Consider the following 18,900-nt stretch of genomic DNA (forward strand, 5'->3'; position numbering starts at 1 on the left):
TGATTGATATCTGTAACATTAAGAATATTTTGAGACATATTCAGCACGGGGAGCTCCGTATCATAATGTAGTGGTACAAAGGAAGAACCAAAACTTGATTAAAGCAACAAGAACAATGTCAAGCTAATCAAGACTTTCTAAATACCAAAGGGCTAGAGTAGTCAACACAATTTGCAACAAGTAAGATCAAGCCTTGATCATGATGTATACATGAAAATCACTATTGAGTTAATGGCCAATAGAAGCAAACACCGGATAACCTGAAAGTGTTTGGAGAGAATGTTCTACAGAAACAAACAATAAAAATATTTTCAATTGTTTGAAGATCTTGGCATTTGTAGCTAAGACTTGTAAGGATATTCTTCATGGCTACTCAGTGGAGTCTACAACCTATAGGGCATTTGTGGTTTATCAACAGAAGATGATTAAAACTCTAAGTGCACAGTTTAACAACTCAATGCTCCAAGCTGTTATAGAAGAAATTAATGGTATTGATGATTCATATCCAAGAAGTGGAATGACAGTGTATAAAACAACTCATTATTTTAATGAAGCTAGTCAGCAAGGGTAAGGATTTTTAGGAAATCCAACAGCTTAGGGGGAGCAAAAGAAGGATCAACTAGTCAGACACAACACCATATTGAAAATCAAAGGACACTAAAGAACATATCTGCTAAGACAAATGGTTTGATGTCAATATTATTCCCTGAGTTTAGTTCTTAAGTGATCCAGATGGTGGAGTAATGATTAGCAGGGCTACTGAGTATGAATGATTAATTCTCTAGTTTTCTATCTGAAGAAGAAACTAAGAAAGTTACAGAAGCTCTGATAGATTCGGATTGATTGGGTGATTGTAAAGCAAGATGAACTCAATCAATCAGCAAGCAGATTGTAGGGAAGCTGGTATCCGAACCAAATGATAACTTTGTAATTGGTTCAAGGATAACCAGAAGTCAAAACTAGATGATAATGGCATTGTTATGAGGGACAAGGCCAAACTGGATGCTAGGTTATTATCAGGAAGCAGTATCCAACAGAAAGCATCGGTGACGAGACTTGAGAATATTAAGACATACCTGACACCTGATGCACATTCAAACTTGGAATTGGACTCTAGTAGATGTGTACAAGAGCATTCCTGGTTGGTGAGTCAAAAGAGGAAGTCAATGCAAAATAGTTCATGGACTTTGCAGTAGCAGATCAATTGGACTATGTATATCTCTTCTTCACAAGCTCACTTCAGATTGTTATGAAATGGTATACTACTCAAAAAATCGTCAAGGACATGGTATGATACTCTAACTGAAGTTACAGTTAAATATGAACTAGTAAAGTCGTCATATTAATAACTTTCATTATCACTAGGCACAAACATAATGTTTTATATGTGTAGTGATATAATGATAATGTTATATGTTGGTCTACTTGAAAGGAATATGTCCTAAGTCCAATCATGTATTAGGATTTAGGAATAACTCTTTATGTAATCTGTTTTGATTTCATTGATATTAATAAAAGACTTGTTATGTTTTTATTACGGGCTCTATCTATTTAAGTGTTTAAATAAGATATACCATAGTTTAGAGTAAAGCTTTTTATGGATTATGATGAGATCATAATAGTGAGACCTAAAAAGATGATAACTCTAAACTTAAATAGTTCCTGATCATAGGATTACTAACTGGTAATTAGTAATCTGCAGAGATCGGTACATACTAGGCTTGCTTCATTATGAAGGATGTCTGTTCTCATAGACATTTGTGTGGTGACACTATAGCTAGTATGTAGGTGCTTATTATGGAATAAGTTCACTGAACATGACTCGCACAGCTGAACAACTGATGGAGTTCACTCACGTGTCAGCAGTTGTTCACCTAGTGATAGTTGTACAAGTATCCTTAGACTTGAGGTCATCATAGTCATCTTGTGTACACTGAACTATGCTTTGGTTTAGTTCTTAGTCTCTAGGGACAATTATTAGGGCTCTTCTGGGTATAGGAATTTGTATACGAAGATAGTGTATGATCAATAAAGGATCTACCCCTTCCAGTGAAGGAAGCGCATGTTCAAGGCTGATCCACTTATGCTAGTTCAGGAATCTCTGGCCAAAGTGAGTGAAATTAGAAAGGAGTTTCTAATTTGCATAGAACTACGCATAGTAAATGGTAAGCAAGTGATTGAATTAGATAGGCTTGACACGAGATCCATGCCTTGTATTTAATTGGGACATTGTAGGGTAGAAGGAGTTTATTGTACGGTAACTATTCACTGACAGGTTCTTGGTATTCTAAGCAGTGAATTCATATTCTCTGGATAGTCGCGATATGCTGAGAAGTATCCCTCACGATGTAGAATAAATGTGATTAATTAATTAATCATATTTAATAAATTAGAGAATTTATATAAATAATGATAAAATAGTTTTATTATTATTTATTTCTACTACCGGCTTAATATTGAACCTACAGGGTCACACCATAAAAAGAGAATGATTTAATGGTGGAGGAATTAATTAATAATGGCTAATAATTATTTATTTATGAAATAAATAATTAATTGGCAAATTTAATAATCGATTAAATGAGATTTAATTGATTATAAATTAATTAAGAAAAGTTCTTAATATTTAATTAAAGGATTTAATTTTTGGAAATTAAATCAAGAGAGAGAATTATTTCTGAAGTGTTTAGAAAAAGGATTAATGATTAAAAGGTGTTTTAATTATTAATGAGAATAATAAATGGGATAATAATAATAATATTTATGGGAAAATTTCACCTGAAAATTTTGCCTATAAATATACTATTATAGACCCTAATTTTATTCTAACCCACATCAAACCCGAAAACCCAAAAAGTTTGGAAAACCCAATTCTCTCCACCTCCTTCCTCCTCCTTAACATCGTTTTCTTGGTGGATACCGGTGGAGTGCTTCACACTTGAGGAGCAACTGCTATGGATCTCTGATCGTTGTCTCCGAATTATTTTAAAAGGTTAGATTCGATCCCTCGAATTTTTATTCACGATTTATATGCTTTTATTTGGATTTTATATGTGTAAAAGTGTTTTACCATGCCCCCGCTGCGTTAAAAATCCAACACTACTAACAAAGACTTGTGCAAGATTATTTACTAAGTATTTGCAGATTAGGTATGGAGGAGCATGTTGGAAAGGTTGCAATTCTATTTGAATTATTAAAGTAAACCAAAAGAATGATGGAAATACAAGTTAAGGATATTTTGAAGATGCAAAATTTGGAAGATTCTGAACATGTCAAAATTTGAAGTCTGTTTACAGGTCACTGAAATAAGCTCATTAATATTTTAATCCCTCAGTGAAGAATAAAGGTAAAAGACTTTCAAGGTTTCAGAAATGATGAAGATTCAGTGTATAAGTGCTACCAGAAGATTTTAGTGTATTAGCATTGATTGAAGATAGACAATGTATGAAGCATAAGAATCTGAAGAATTGAAGACATGGTATAGACAGAGGTTAAAGAAAATAGATGCAGTCTTGAAGTTATACTCACTGACAAGAGTTCATTTATATGTTCAAGCATCGATGAAGAATAGTGAATGAAGTATTCAAGGTTGTAGTAACAATGAAGATGTTGTATAAAGTACCCGAAAGGATTCCAGTGAAAGTACATTTGTTTATTGACAGTCAATATAGAAGCGATGAAGTTGTTGCAAGCTTAGCAATATAATCAAGGATATAATACGAAGACCTGAATCGAAGCTAGTCATCTATGAACCAGACCAGTTGCACTAGGTGTCAGTAGTTTGTGAAAAGAATCTGAGTATTATCATTAGGAAGATTGTTACGTGAGGATTCATATCTGGATATAGCATATTTATGGTTTATACGAAGACTCAGAGAGAAGACTTGACGAAGGGAAAGTTTAAGGGTTAAAGCGATCTATAAAAACTAAGTCAAAGTCATCACTACCTTGTAGTAGGAGTCACCCTGATCAGTGTATTGGATGTCAAAAGCAATATCCTGGAAATACAGTTCAATATTCAAGTACAGGAACTAATCTTGACTTGGAAAGAGTCTCAGGGAAGAAACAGGAGCAGAAAGAAAATTCTAAGTGCCTGTATGCATACAAGGGTTGCAAGTAACTGATGCAGGAAATGTTTCTAAGGATAAAATTCCCCTTTGTACTCTAGGTCGCAAGTAAGTATTGCACTACTACAACAGGGGTCTCAAGTAACTAATGCATGCCAAGAAACTAAGTAAAAATCCTCTTCCTAGCTCCCTTGGTCACAAGTAACTCATGCAAGGAATTTTTTTAAGGAAAAATCCTCTCCTAGGTACACTAGGTCGCAAGTAACTCCTCCTAGAAGCATTCTTGGTTGCAAGTAAGTCCTACAAGAGACTAGAGGTCGCAACTAACTTGGTGGCTTAATAAATTTCTAAGGCAAGCTTCTATCATACATTCCTGGTCGCAAGTAAGTGCTTGGAATTATTTCTAAATACTAAAAGCCTCCTAGTCGCAAGTATCTCTCAACAACAAACTTTATTGATTCATTCATTTTCATTTATGTGGTGAATAGCTTGGCCAGGTAATTCAATTGAATATAAAGTCTACACAGAGAAGCAGAAGAATATAATCAACAATTGTATTTTTTTGTGTCCAGTTCATCTTCTCTCTCACGGGAGGTGATGAAAACAAGAAACAAAGAAAATACAGTAAAGCTCAACATATTGATATCCGTTTAACTTCACACCGGAGAAATGTTATAATGCCCGATTTAACTCTTGTATATTCATAGGGGGATTATAATCGTTATCCGGTAATTAGATCCTTAGGCATACAAAAAGATAGATCATTGTAACGACTGAGAAATTTCGCTTGTATTATATTATAATAAAGATAAATTATGTGTATTATTATGTGATTAACTGTGTTGAGTTGTTAAATCCTAATTTCTATGTGCTACGTGTTGTCTGTTTTGATCTGAACGTGTTTTGGGTATTTATTGAGTATTTTATCGCAAGTTATATATGTTTATATCAAAACCCGTACAGCTCAAACAGTATTTTAAAAGCCCGTATTTCAAACGAAATCATTGGCCCTATTTTGCCAAAAACAACCTATACCATATCGTTATTCTGAACCCCTAGACGTTTTACAAATTTACCTTTTTCGCGAAAAACGACTTTTCCGGTCCCCTTCGGGTACCAAAAACCCCACAAAAATCACATTTTTATTTTTATATGATCATGAAATTATCATACCTTATTTTTCTTTGCATTTTTGTAATATTCACAATTTTTGGGAATTTTTGGCATTTATTTTGTATTTATTGGATATTTAAAAATTCATTATTAATACCCAAAAATTATAAAAATTGGGGCCAAATATTTTTATTAGATGTGTAATTAGACCCTTAATTTTATTTAGGGGTATTATTTTCATAAATATAAATACCTGAATTGTTATTAATTATTCAGTTAATTATAATTAAAAATCAGAAAATTAAGAAATTAATTGTGGGGGTGAAGAACAACCAGGGATTTCAACTACATATTTAAGAGTGATTCTGTTATCCAAATCGATCATGTGAGTAACTAAAACAAAGCTCTTGATCTCTACTTTCTATTCATACCATCAATTTCATGTTTTGATGTTTAGATTTTCAATTCGTATTTTAGGGTTCTTGGACTGAAATTGGGGATTTTTGATTATGGGGTTCTGGGTTGATTTTGATGCTTGGTATAGTTTCATAAACTTGTTTACAACTGATTTGTGCTATTTAATTTATCGGAGTTATGTTCTAGGTAGTAGTTCTTTGTTTCAAGTTTATACAATTTTATTTTAGTTCGTTTTTGATTTTGTATGAATCTGTGATTGTTGTGAATATGGGGGTTTGATTGTGGAACTAATAAGCTTTATTTTGATATATTATTTGTAATTTTTGGTGTACGAAATCGTTGGTTTGATTTTTGGCTGGAAGTTTTGTGTTTTTGATCAGAGAATTGGTTCTAGGGATTATTAGGCTGTGATGTTAGTATAGTTATGTTTCTGGTGAGATTCTGAGTGAAAACCATGTTAAAATCGATTCGAACGGTGCCTGGATTGAGTTCGCCGGACCTGGATTCAAGCTCGCCGGCGGCGAGGGCGGCGTTGGCCGGAGACGATGCGGAAGGGACGATTGAAGGCAACTGAAGCCGGGGTCGTGTTTCTGTAGTCTTGGGGAAGAAGAACCCATTGGATTTCGATCGAAATCGTTGGGTTTTGGTAGCGTATTCTGCTCGCCGGAAATTTCCTGCCGCGCGGGAGTCTGGCAGCCGGCCGGTGTGTTTTTGGAAGACCCGGAGTCGACCCGGTTCCAACCCGGTTTCGATCCAAAAACACTAAACCTGAATTCCTGTTTTGTGTTTTTGAAATATTAATTATTTATTTATGTTATGTAAAATCAAAATTAGTTTTATTAATTCTATAAATCAATTAAAAATCAGTTTTAAATTCTGAAAATTATTATTATTAATTTTTGAATTATTTTATTAATTTAGAAATTCAAATTTAATTATTTAATTATTTATCTAATTATTTATTAGTTATCTAATTAGTAAATAATTAGGTAATTAATTAATAAGTAGGTAATTAATTAATAAATAAGGATTAAAAATAATCAAATAATACGAATAATAATTCGATAATTAGTTAAAATATTACGAGTAACTAGTACTTATTCGAATAGTGATTCGTTAAGTTAGAATTATTAATCGAGCGATATTTATTCAAAAAGTGTTGTAATAATTATTCGTATTGAATAATTAAATACCGATAGTTAATTAATTAGTTAATTGTATAAGTAGTAATAATAATGATTCGATAGATATGCAAGGATCGCGAGTAGCTCGTATTTATACGAGTAATTAATCTTGAGTTAGATTATGATTCGAGTAATAATTATTGATTCGATAAATAATGTATCAGTTAATTGTATCGATTGATTATTTGTAAATAATCGATCTGATCGAGTAAATATTAATAATTTGTAAATAAGTGTAATAACTAGGGATTAATTATTTTAAAATACAATAATTATTAATTAATTATTTAAAAATATAATGATGGATTATTTAATTATAATTAATTATTTATAATTAATTATTAATTAATTAAATCTTGTTTAATTCATAATAATTAAACCGTTAGTCCGATTTGAGTAAAACGAAGACCCCTAGACTCAGAAAAATGAAACGAATCCAATAAAAATAATTGTAATCATAATTTCTTCAAAAATAGAGTTGTCTTGTGTTAGTTAATGGTTTATAAGCCCTAATAGGGGTAGAATCGAGTCAAATAAATCCCGAAAAATTATAATAAAATCAGATAGGGTTAGTTAATGCAGGTATGAGTCTAGTATCGATTCCAAAAATATTTATAAGTCCAAAAATCAATTATGTGCCTTATGTGCTATGTGCTTTACGTGGTTATGTGAACCTTATGTGCTATGTAATTATATATGTATAGGTGCGAGTCAGATAGAAACGCATGGGTAGATTGATAGGGTTGCGTAGTATCAATTCGAGATACGCGTAGGTAGTAAGTTATCTAAACGACTATCTTTCTATGATTGGTTCAGTGTAAGCAAGGTAGATCAAGCTAGAGGCCGAAGGCGATGAGTTAAACCAGGTTAAGTACGCGCAAGGCAAGTTTTTCACCTATTCTAAATTCAGAATAGTGAATTATACCCTATTTTCCATACCAGTTACACTTTGATAATTCTTGTTCATATATACTATTACACAATTCTTGATTCTTATTTCTATTTTATTTCGATTCTTAAATTCTCCCAAATTATTGAATTTCTTAGCCATATTCCTATACTTTTACCCTTGTTACATATACTCGGATATATCCTGATGTTGGGATACATCAAAAGCACTCTGATTGTTCCGGATGCTAAACCTTGGACTGGATGGTTACGATACGGGCTGGGTTTTACTTAGACCTTTAATTAATAGGCCATAGTTGCCTGAGTACACCTTATGTTGGTTGGGTTTATGCAGTTTTGTATAGATCTACACTGTATCCTGACTGATCAGCAGGTTATAGTGCATATGTTGGTTCTTGTTTCCAGTCTTGTTTATTTGGCACTCGCCAGTGTTGGCAAATTATTATCCTATACAGATACAGATGGTTGTTCAAACCAACAGATTATCGGTTCATCTATTCTTCTCTCTTTATACTATATATATATTATTGCAGGCTTGTTGAGGAATTTTGGCTCATCCCCTTTATTGTTATTCCTATTGTTTTACAGTTAAGGTAGAGAATGAAACCCATCAGAACCCGCGTAGTCAAGAAGCGAGTCAAGCAGCGGGACCCTCTTATACCAAGAGTGTTCATCCCTATCCCCGAAGAGAGCTTTGAGCTACCAGATCAGGTGTAACAGGATAAATAGTAATGTTGGTTTGAATAAAAGTTGTGTGGTGAGATTGTAGATTGAATAAAGTTTTGTAACTAAGAGAGTTCTTGAGACAGATTGTTTTTATTTGGGGTTGTAATAAAGTCAGTGTGTCGTTCTTCTTTTCAACTCTTAACCTTAAAAAATCCTGAGTAGTAGTAGTTCGGGGTAATTATTATATTTATATTCCGCTTGTGCAGGTTTAGTTGGTAGTTGTTATTAATAATGCCCCAAATCTATACCCCGGATTCGGAGAGTGTTATAGTTGGCATCAGAGCTTAGGTTTTGACCCTTGAAAACAAGAACATTAGGGTTAAGATAAGATAGGAAGGTCATATAGGATAGAAGTAAGAATGTTAGGATTGTTTGTTTATGTGATTAGAAGTTATGAGTTTTAGGATTGTGATTTGATTGTTCTTGTGTTATTATTGTTATGTATATTAGATGGCTTCTTTGTCATCATCTACGGAGTGGACTGAGACAGATCCAGTGGTAGCACCAGTACTGGCCCCAGTATCAGTGCAGATCTTTCCTTCATTACCACCACCTCCACCATTGCCACCTGGACCAGCACGAGAGATACCCCCTCCACCAGAGGTACCAGATTTTGTCGATTATTTCCCTTATTTTGAGCCAGAGATACCTGATTTTCCACCATTAGAGTTCCCGATATTCGATGTTCCTGACATGGTTGACATTCCACAGTGGGAGGATTTAGAGCCCCAGGTGCCTGTGCCACCAGTTGAGTTGCCAGAGATTCCCCAGATGGAGCTTGAGTTATTGCCACCAGTATATGCACCCATGGAGTAGCCTGTTCTGTTCCCTGCACTGCTAGCTGTTTATGCCCCTATGCCCGAAGTATTTCAGTTCCTGCGACCAGAGTTTATGGACGAGGTAGTAGTAGATGAGCCATTACCATTGCCTTCTCGAGGTTCCCGCACGGATCTTCGTGAGCATCACACAGTTATATATCAGCGTATCGAGTCAGAGAGAGAGGAGAGGGTCAGATGGCAAGATCAGTGTCAAAGAGATCCTTGGGTTGTTTGAGACACAGGCGGATGGTCCAGTTCGAACACTTCACCCAGACTACATCTTGAGAGAGAGGCTACGCCAGATCCACAGAGTTGGTTCTCAGGAGCTTACTGACTTGAGACAGCAGGATATTAGTGCAGAGGCAACATACCGTAGGGCGATGAGACTTACAGAGGCAGTGTTATAGGCTTTGCAGGAGGAGCTGAGTCGTGTGCCACCAGGATTTTGATCTTAGCAGATGGAGGAGTGTTGCATCTTGTATATATCTGTAGATAGAGGCAACATAGTATTATATGACTAGTTTGTATGAGTGTAGCTACTAGTTTTGACTGATAGCAGTAGCAGTATGACTGACATATCATAGACTTTTGTATCAAGTATTGACACATGCAGCTGGTGTCCTACCCATATATATATATGATGAAATTTTTCACGTTTTCTTTATTTTATTTTATTTTTCCAGTCATTTAAGCATTTACATTTATTTCACTATTTTACCGTTGCATATCTTAAAATGTTATTTTATTTACGATCATGTTGTACCCTTTATGTTTTCAAATTTTTTTAAAATTATTTTAAAAAGGATTTATTTAAACATCGCACTGTTTTATTTATTTAGATATTTAATAAATTATTTTTTCCCCATATCAACTGTTTTAACGCTGTTTTAATATTGTAAAGACTGTTTCTATTCCATAACACCTGTTTAGTATATTGTTATTAAGAGAACCCATTGTTTTATTATCAGAAAGATGGCACCTAAAAGAAAAGCACGACCCGACTCGTCTAACGGAAATACCGAGGGCCAAAATGATAATAATCAGATAGATCAGATGTTTCATCTCATGCAACATCAGATGTTGATGATGCAACAACAGATGCAGCAGCAACATCAACAGTTTCAACAAAAAATGCTACAGCAAGCCGCTCATCCAGGACATCAAGTACCTCTAACAGCACCTGTAGTTATTTTCAAGCAATTTCAATCGGTAAAGCCTCCAGAATTTACCGATTCCACAGATCCTACAAAGGCGAGAGCTTGGATGAAGGAGATAGAAAAGGTTTTTACGTTGGTGAAAGTTGAGGAAGAACAGAAGACGGATTTTGCCAGCTATTTTCTGAAAGGCGAAGCCAATTACTGGTGGGAATCGAAGAAAGATTTGGAAGGGGAAGGTGTGGTAACCTGGGATAGATTCACTGATCTTTTCCTGGAGAAATATTTTCCTCATTTTATGAAGAACCAGATGGAAATCAAGTTCCTGGAGCTGAAACAAGACAATTTATCGGTCACGGATTATGAGACCAAGTTCACTGAATTGGCCAGATTTGTTCCTGAGCAAGTGGATACAGATGAAAAGCGGGCCAAGAAATTCCAGCAGGGACTGAAACCATGAATTCGTAGTAGAGTAGCTGTATTTGAGCTGACAACTTATACAGCTGTTGTTCAGAAGGCCATGATCATTGAAGGTGAAAGTGAAGCAGCTCAAAAAGAGAAAGGACCAGGAAATTCCCAGAACCGTTTCAACAGAAGGCCGAGATTTCAAGCCCAGGGAAAGGCAAACTTTAGGAAACCAGAACAAAACAATCAGAGGATGGGTAATCGACTTCCCGCCCCAACTCCGCAGAGACTTATCCGACCGCCTATATCTGATTGCAGAACATGTGGTAAAAAGCATACGGGGATTTGCAACAAGCCAAATGTCACGTGTTTCAAGTGCAAGCAAAGGGGACACTACTCTAGAGAATGTCCGATGGGAAGAGCAGAGGTCACTTGTTTCCAGTGCGGAAGAAAAAGGCATATTTCCAAGGAAGTTGCGATGGCCGCTAGTATTCCAAGGGTTTTATCGTTACCTCCACCTCCACTACCACCACAAAATCAGCCCAGGGAAAGGACTTTCAACATGTCAATGAAGGAAGCATTACAGAGTCCGAATGTGGTTGTGGCGCCCCACAGTCACTATCACTGCGAGTGAGGTCACACACCCTCCTCATTACTCCTGCAATCATCATCTCTGCATCGACTACCGGGATGTATCCTCCCACTGATGTCATCCTCATCTGAACCCTGGTACGGAGCTCGATCCCATCGATCTCTCTACGGGCTATGGCTGGGGAAGCAGCTCTGAAATCTCCGGGGTATCCTAGTCGGGTAGCTCTCTCAGCTGTCAGTGCCTGGCGTAACTCAGCAATGCGGGCAGACGCCGTCGTGATCTCAGCGTTAAGCTAACTCACTACCCAGTCGTGTACGGCTACATGCATGGTCGCCGATGGTGGTAGAGGTGAGTCTGGGTAACTAGAGGATATGTTATGGACCTCATGGAACTATGCTCATATCGCCTCCTCATCATCGTCATCCGTATAGGACATAGGGCTCTGGATCCCTGGGGGTGGTGTAGGAGAGTAAATAGCCTGATGTGGGTACATCTCTACATCTCTCCATACTACGCCATTAGCTACGGGGACAGGAAGCTCAGTCTCCTCCTCTAGGACGTCCTCAGTAGGGTCATCGTCTGAATCATCAATGGGTGGGCTCTCTGGCTCGGGAATAGGGTTATGCTCAGGAATCATCAAATCATCAACAGGGTCAACCTCCCTCCTAGGCTCCACTGGTACCTGACACAATAGGCAAGGTGTTACTAACTTAGAGTTGGAATTCCCTTAAGGGTACAACAGTCAAGACTACCCGTGTAGCCCAACGACGAACTCGACTTGAGCTCCAATTGATTGTTTTATTATTCTTAGGTCTACATATTTTATAACCTATCGTTTCCAAGATTTGATAACCTAAGGCTCTGATACCATTTCTGTGGCGCCCCAAAACCCGGGGTCAGGAGTCTCGACCCCACACTTAACACACACACTACAGGTTATTGTCTTGGAAACGAACCATCATTACTAGAGAAATTTTATTACAACCCAAATGTAATTAGTCTTACGGGGGGTGACCTTTAAGTAAGGTTAATCCGCCGGCCGAATATACATTTCTTATTTCTTATTTTACATAAACCATACTTATAAATAAGCCGAACTATAAACAACTGAAAACTAATCCAGCTTATTCCGACTACATGAGGTACTGCACCAAACAATCTACGGAACAGCTGGCCATTTCCTACCCGTTTCCTGGCTGTGGTTCTCATGGCAGGCATCTTGATTCACTGTTGTGTTGTGTCAATTTAAGAAAACAAGTGTGAGCTAAGATGCTCAGCATAATAATGTACAGTATGAAAATGACTGTATAATAACATCATATATTATATATATGTTTTATTTAAAAGTAGATTTCTCGGTGTCCCACACCTTCATATGAGAACAAATCTTTTAAGGGGGTTTTATAACCTGCGAATACCTTAATAGTAATCCCAGCACCTAGGCTTGGGTTACGGTATTGCATATCAATTCCAATTGGAAGATTTTGGACATCTCACAGGAGCCACCGCATACGATGATCAGTCGTCCTACGAAAAGTAACCTTCTTTACTAGTAAAAGGAATACCGTCATCTCTCGGGTATCACCTTGGCCGCATTCGGGCTACGTGTCCCATTTTCGGGTATACACATACTTCACAAGTTCCTGAGTACACAAAGTACCTTCGCCTGCGGTACCTTTGGTAGCCCATCCAGCACACGTAGTACCAGAGTCTACCCCTCCATTGTCCTTCAACAGAATTCTATCAATCTCGGGAACTTGAACCACATCGAAGTTCCCCAAGCATTTTGCTTGTTGATAGAGATAGTTTACCTTTTTAAAATATAAGTGTATATATATGTATATACGTACTTCCGAGAATTTCGGAGGAAGTACTAGGGATGTGAGTTGACCGTTGTCAACAGATAATTAATAAGGGGAAAAGTTTCTTCTTGAAACTATATTCAATATAATAATAAGTCGGGATAATATTCACCGACGATCTAAAATTATTCGAATGATACTTCTAAATCAGAAGGTATATCAGGATCTATGATCTTTCAATCAATAACCATCCTTTAATAATTAATCATTACTTAGATAGTAATCTATAAATAATTAAATGATAATTGATACTAATCATACCTCAAATGGGTTATTTTATAAAAGATTTATTTGAATAATATTCCTCAACTAGTTTGTGTTTTAATAATCTGTAATGATTAATCGGGTTTGAAATAAATAAATGTTGAAGTATACTACTCCTATAATAAAGGAATACGTATATAATATTTAATATCCGAATCAATAAAATATAGTTGAGGGAATATGCTCATTGGGAAATCGTTTTAAAAGTTCAAGGTGTTTTAATGTTTCGTAAGTGGACGATGAGTCCTTTTAAAATATACTATTATGGACTTATATCCGTCCTATAATATCTCCGGAACGATTCCCGGGTTTTATCTTAAATCCCGACCGACCCTCGGTCTTCTATCATACATTACGCTTAGAGCGAAATAACATTTCACGATATATACTTATCGTACAACATCGTTATATCATGCGAAAATTCAACAACTACGTATCATGGCAAACATAGTATTTATGCGATGATAGTAAAACAATCCTTTCACAACACAACAGTAAAATGGAGTTGAGTTTTTAAACTTGCCTGGGTATCTCGAGGTGGAGGATGCTCTAGGTTCCGCTCAGAAATTGATAACCATAAACACATTTCATTTCGTTAGGTTCCGTCCTAATTCACGGTAACTCGCACTCATGCGCTACTCATTATACACCCTCTCAACTCATACTACCCTTAACATTTCTTTTAAGTCATAAACACTTTATGGTCACTTCATTTTCCTAAGTATCTTGAGTTTATTCTCATTATCGTTGTCGGCTCCGCTTAAGGATTCTTACGGTTTCTACTCGCGCGGTCTCGGCTCCGACATTTTTATAAAATTGAGAAATCATTATTTTCAATTGAAATTTTTATTAAAGTTAGGAAACTCCACATGTTACTCTCTGTAAATATTTCATGATTTATGAATACTTTTAAGTCTATCCTTTATATTTTCAAAGTTCGTGATTCGTAGCAGTTTTTGTCGCGTAAACCACTTTTACTAAAACGATCATAACTTTTGATCCGTAAATCGGAATTAAGCGATTCAAGCGCCTAAACGATCCTTATAACATTTTATATCTTAAACAAAGGTTATTTCTCAAGAATCTACAGTTTACAACTTCGAGACATTCTGCAGAAGCTTAAAGTTACGGTTTGTTGTTTTTAACGAAGTTACGTTTACGATCGGGGTTTCGTTTATGCCTTAACTATCAACACAACCACCAACAATCATCATATCATCATCAACACACAAACTCCTCTCAAGAACATCATGTTCTTGAGGCAACAACAACCAAACTTAAATCTACTTAACTTAATCATCAAGATTTCATAAACAACACTTAGTAGGCTAGGTTTACTAACACCCATAAATGGATCTTAAACATGAACCTTAAATAAAGTTAGGCCAAAGATTTTTACCTTTCTTGAAATATTGAGATGTGTTCTTGAGGATGGTGGAGGCTTGGAAGTGCTTGGTATGATTTTTGGAACCTAAAACCACCATTAAAATCAAGAAACCAAAGAGAGGTTACTATTCTCACTATTCACTAGTGAGTTTCTTGAATTTATTCCACCCAACAAACCTTGATAAAAAGAGATGAAAGATTTTTCTTACCTTAGTTTAGTTGCTAGGAGGCTTGGGAAATAATTGTGGGATTTTACAAGAACTAGAGCTTGGAGTTTTGAATTGCAATTTCCTCCTTTTTTCTTCAAATAGCCGAATGGAAGAAAAAATGGGGGTGGAGGGGGGGTATTTATAGCACTTGGTTGCTTCTCTTGGACGAATTCTAGGTTGCTTCTTGGAAGGTGACTTGATATCTTTGCAGGTTTATCTTTATTCTTTCTAGGATAGCTTAGGTTTATTCCTTGTCTCCAAATCCATGGACAAATCTTTGTAGCTTGCTAGCTTATAAGCTAAACTACAAGGTTAGCTCCTTAGCATACTATTTGCTAGCTAGCTTGGTCATCCTAGGGTTAGCTTACTATTTGATGAAGTAACCATGGTTAATTCCTTACCATGGTTTAGTTAGTGCGTTACGTTTAATTAATCATTTACGCGTTCGCTCGGTTACTTAAACGTTCTCCGCAATACTTATTCGTAAATGGTTCGCAATGTAATTCTTTTCGTTTCTATTCCTTATATGTTTATTTATCCTAATTGAATATAAATCCGTAGGATTTTAATCTCGTAATTATATTGTGATTCCCGTAGTCCTAGATAAGTCGTAATTACGGTCATTTTTCAAAGTTCGTTTTCTTCGAAAACTAATAGCATTTACATACACTCATTTGGTACGTATAGTCGTAATATCTATTCTGAAACTCATTTTCTTATGCACTATATAGTGTGGGCTCAAAAGTTTTCCCGTCTGTCAGGGTTACTATTCATTAAACATTTTACAGGGTCTCAAAAATTCGAGTTATTACAGTCTTCCCCTCTAACAAGGATTCCGTCCCGAAATCAATTAGAAAATAAGTGGGGATATCTATTCCTCATGGTGTCTTCAAGTTCCCAAGTTGATTCCTCAACATTTTGATTTCTCCATAATATCCTAACTAGCTGCTCCATCATACATCTCTGAAAAAGTGGCTGGGGCGCCACATAACCCAAACGAAACTCTGTGAAAAGCAAACGTGCCAAATGGACAAGTGAAGGTAGTCTTTTCCTGATCCTCTGGTGCAATACAAATCTGATTATACCCTGAATAACCATCCAGAAGACAAAAATACTCATGACCCGCCAACCTGTCAAGCATCTGATCAATAAATGGAAGAGGGAAGTGATCCTTCCTTGTGGCTTTGTTCAATTTCCTATAATCCATGCATACTCTCCATCCTGTAACTGTTCGAGTGGGGATGAGCTCATTTTTTTCATTTGCTACCACAGTGATACCTCCTTTCTTAGGTACACATTGTACGGGGCTTACCCACGAGCTGTCAGAAATAGGATAAATGATGCCTGCATCCAGCCATTTTAGAATTTCTTTCTTCACCACTTCCTTCATGATAGGATTCAGTCTTCGCTACTGTTCCACAGTCGGCTTACTACCTTCCTCTAGCAGAATTTTATGCATACAATATGAAGGACTTATCCCCTTGATGTCTGCTATGGTCCATCCAATAGCTGATTTGAATTCTCTCAAAATCCTTAAGAGCTTGTCTTCCTCACTACCTGAAAGGTCAGATGAAATAATAACAGGTAAAGTAGATGTATCACCTAAAAAAGCATACCTCAAGTGTTCAGGTAATGGCTTGAGCTCCAAGGAAGGTGCTTCCTCTATTGATGGTTTGAGCTTTCCTTCAGCATTCTTGAGGTCAGAAGTACCAAGAGATTCAAACGGCATGTCCAGCTTTCGCTTCCGGGGAGAAGCGTTCAAATATTGTAATTGCTCGTTGCCATCTTCATCATCGCTGTCAAAATCCCCCACTAAGGCCTTTTCCAATGCATCAGACATTAGCATGCGATCGAGTTCTGAAGTAACCGCAGAATCAATCACATCCACTATAAAGCACTCCTCATCTTCTGTAGGGAATTTCATTGCCTTGAATACGTTGAAGGTCACATCCTGATCTTGTACCCGCATAGTAAGTTCACCTTTTTGTACATCTATCAAGGTACGGCCAGTAGCCAAGAAAGGTCTTCCCAAGATTATGGGAATCTTCTTATCTTCCTCAAAATCCAGAATAACAAAATCTGCAGGAAAGAAGAGCTTATCCACCTTGACGAGCACATCCTCCACTATGCCCCTTGGGTAAGTAATGGAACGATCAGCCAATTGTAGAGACATGTATGTTGGTTTTGGATCAGGCAGATCCATCTTTTTAAAGATCGACAACGGCATCAGATTAATGCTTGCTCCCAAATCACAAAGGCACTTGTCAAAAGTCAAATTGCCAATGGTGCAAGGAATGGTGAAGCTACCTGGATCTTTCAGTTTCGGTGGTAACTTTTGCTGCAGAACAGCGCTGCATTCTTCCGTGAGAGCAACGGTTTCAAGGTCATCCAGTTTCACCTTCCTTGAAAGAATACTCTTCATAAACTTCGCATAACTAGGCATTTGCTCCAGAGCCTCAACAAAAGGTATATTGATGTGAAGTTTCTTGAACACCTCCAGAAACTTACCGAACTGTCTATCCAGCCTTTGTTGCTGCAATCTCTTAGGAAAAGGTGGTGGAGGATAGAGCTATTTCTCCCCTGTATTAGCCTCAGGCAGATTGTGTTCAACAGTAGTCTTCCTTGGTTCCGCCGCTTTCTCCTTTTGCTTAGCTTCTTCATCTCTAATTTTAGCTTCTCCTTCTTTTGCCTTTTCAGCATCAACAACTTTTCCAGACCTTAAGGTAATAGCCTTGACTTGCTCTTTAGCTTCCTTCCTGCCTGGTACTTCCGTGTCACTGGGAAGAGTGCCAGGTTGACGATTGAGAACTGCATTGGCTAATTGACCGTTTTGATTTTCCAAGGTTTTGATAGAAACCGCCTGACTCTTGCATAACAGCTTAAGTTCCTCAAAATCAGCACTAGTAGGTGCAGCTGTAATTCCCTGTTAAGGATATGATTGCCTTGTAGCATACTGCTGTGGTTGCTGGAATCCAGGTGGGTTAAACTGTTTACTCACTCCTTGCTGATATGGTGGCTGAATAGCATTCTGATTATTCCCCCAGCTGAAATTTGGATGATTTCTGTTATTAGGATTATAGGTCGCTGGCACAGGCTGCTGTTGTCGCTGATAATTATTCATATACTGAACAGATTCGTTGACAAGAGAACACTGATCCGTAGCATGAGAACCTGCACAAAGCTCACAAACCATAGCTATTTGATTAACTCCATATGTAGCCAGAGAATCAACCTTCATTGATAGCGCTTGAAGCTGGGCTGCAATAGCGATGGCTGCATCAACTTCCAGAATACCTGCTACCTTACCTTGCGTCATCCTCTGAGTTGGGTTTTGATGCTCATTTGCAGCCATAGTCTCTATAAGATTATACGCCTCAGTATAGCTTTTAGCCCATAAGGCGCCTTCAGCTGCTGCATCGAGCATGGGCCGAGATTGGGCCCCCAAACCATTATAGAAACCAGTGATCACCATCCAATCAGGCATTCCATGATGTGGACATTTTCTCAACATTTCCTTGTAGCGTTCTCAAGCCTCGCTCATAGATTCTGTAGGTTGCTGCGCAAACTGAGTAAGAGCACTCCTCATACCAGCAGTCTTTGCCATCGGATAAAACTTCACCAGAAACTTTTGCGCAAGATCTTGCCACGTAGTGATGGACCCAGCTGGTTCAGAATGTAACCAGTCTTTAGCCTTGTCCCTCAGTGAGAATGGGAAAAGCCTCAACTTAATAGCCTCATCAGTCACGCCATTATACTTAAAAGTGCTGCAGATCTCGACAAAATTCCTTATGTGC

The 18,900-nt window shown here is 37.1% G+C and overlaps 1 non-coding gene across 1 annotated transcript; it reads left to right on the forward strand.

The window, feature by feature from the left end:
- Positions 1-18,588: 18,588 nt before the first annotated feature.
- LOC141699892 (small nucleolar RNA R71) lies at positions 18,589-18,695 on the forward strand. Its single transcript, XR_012566144.1, has one exon. It is a non-coding gene; the product is annotated as a small nucleolar RNA R71 (small nucleolar RNA).
- Positions 18,696-18,900: the final 205 nt, after the last annotated feature.

This window comes from Apium graveolens, unplaced genomic scaffold, assembly GCF_009905375.1.
Source record: "Apium graveolens cultivar Ventura unplaced genomic scaffold, ASM990537v1 ctg1468, whole genome shotgun sequence".
NCBI classification, from domain to species: domain Eukaryota; kingdom Viridiplantae; phylum Streptophyta; class Magnoliopsida; order Apiales; family Apiaceae; genus Apium; species Apium graveolens.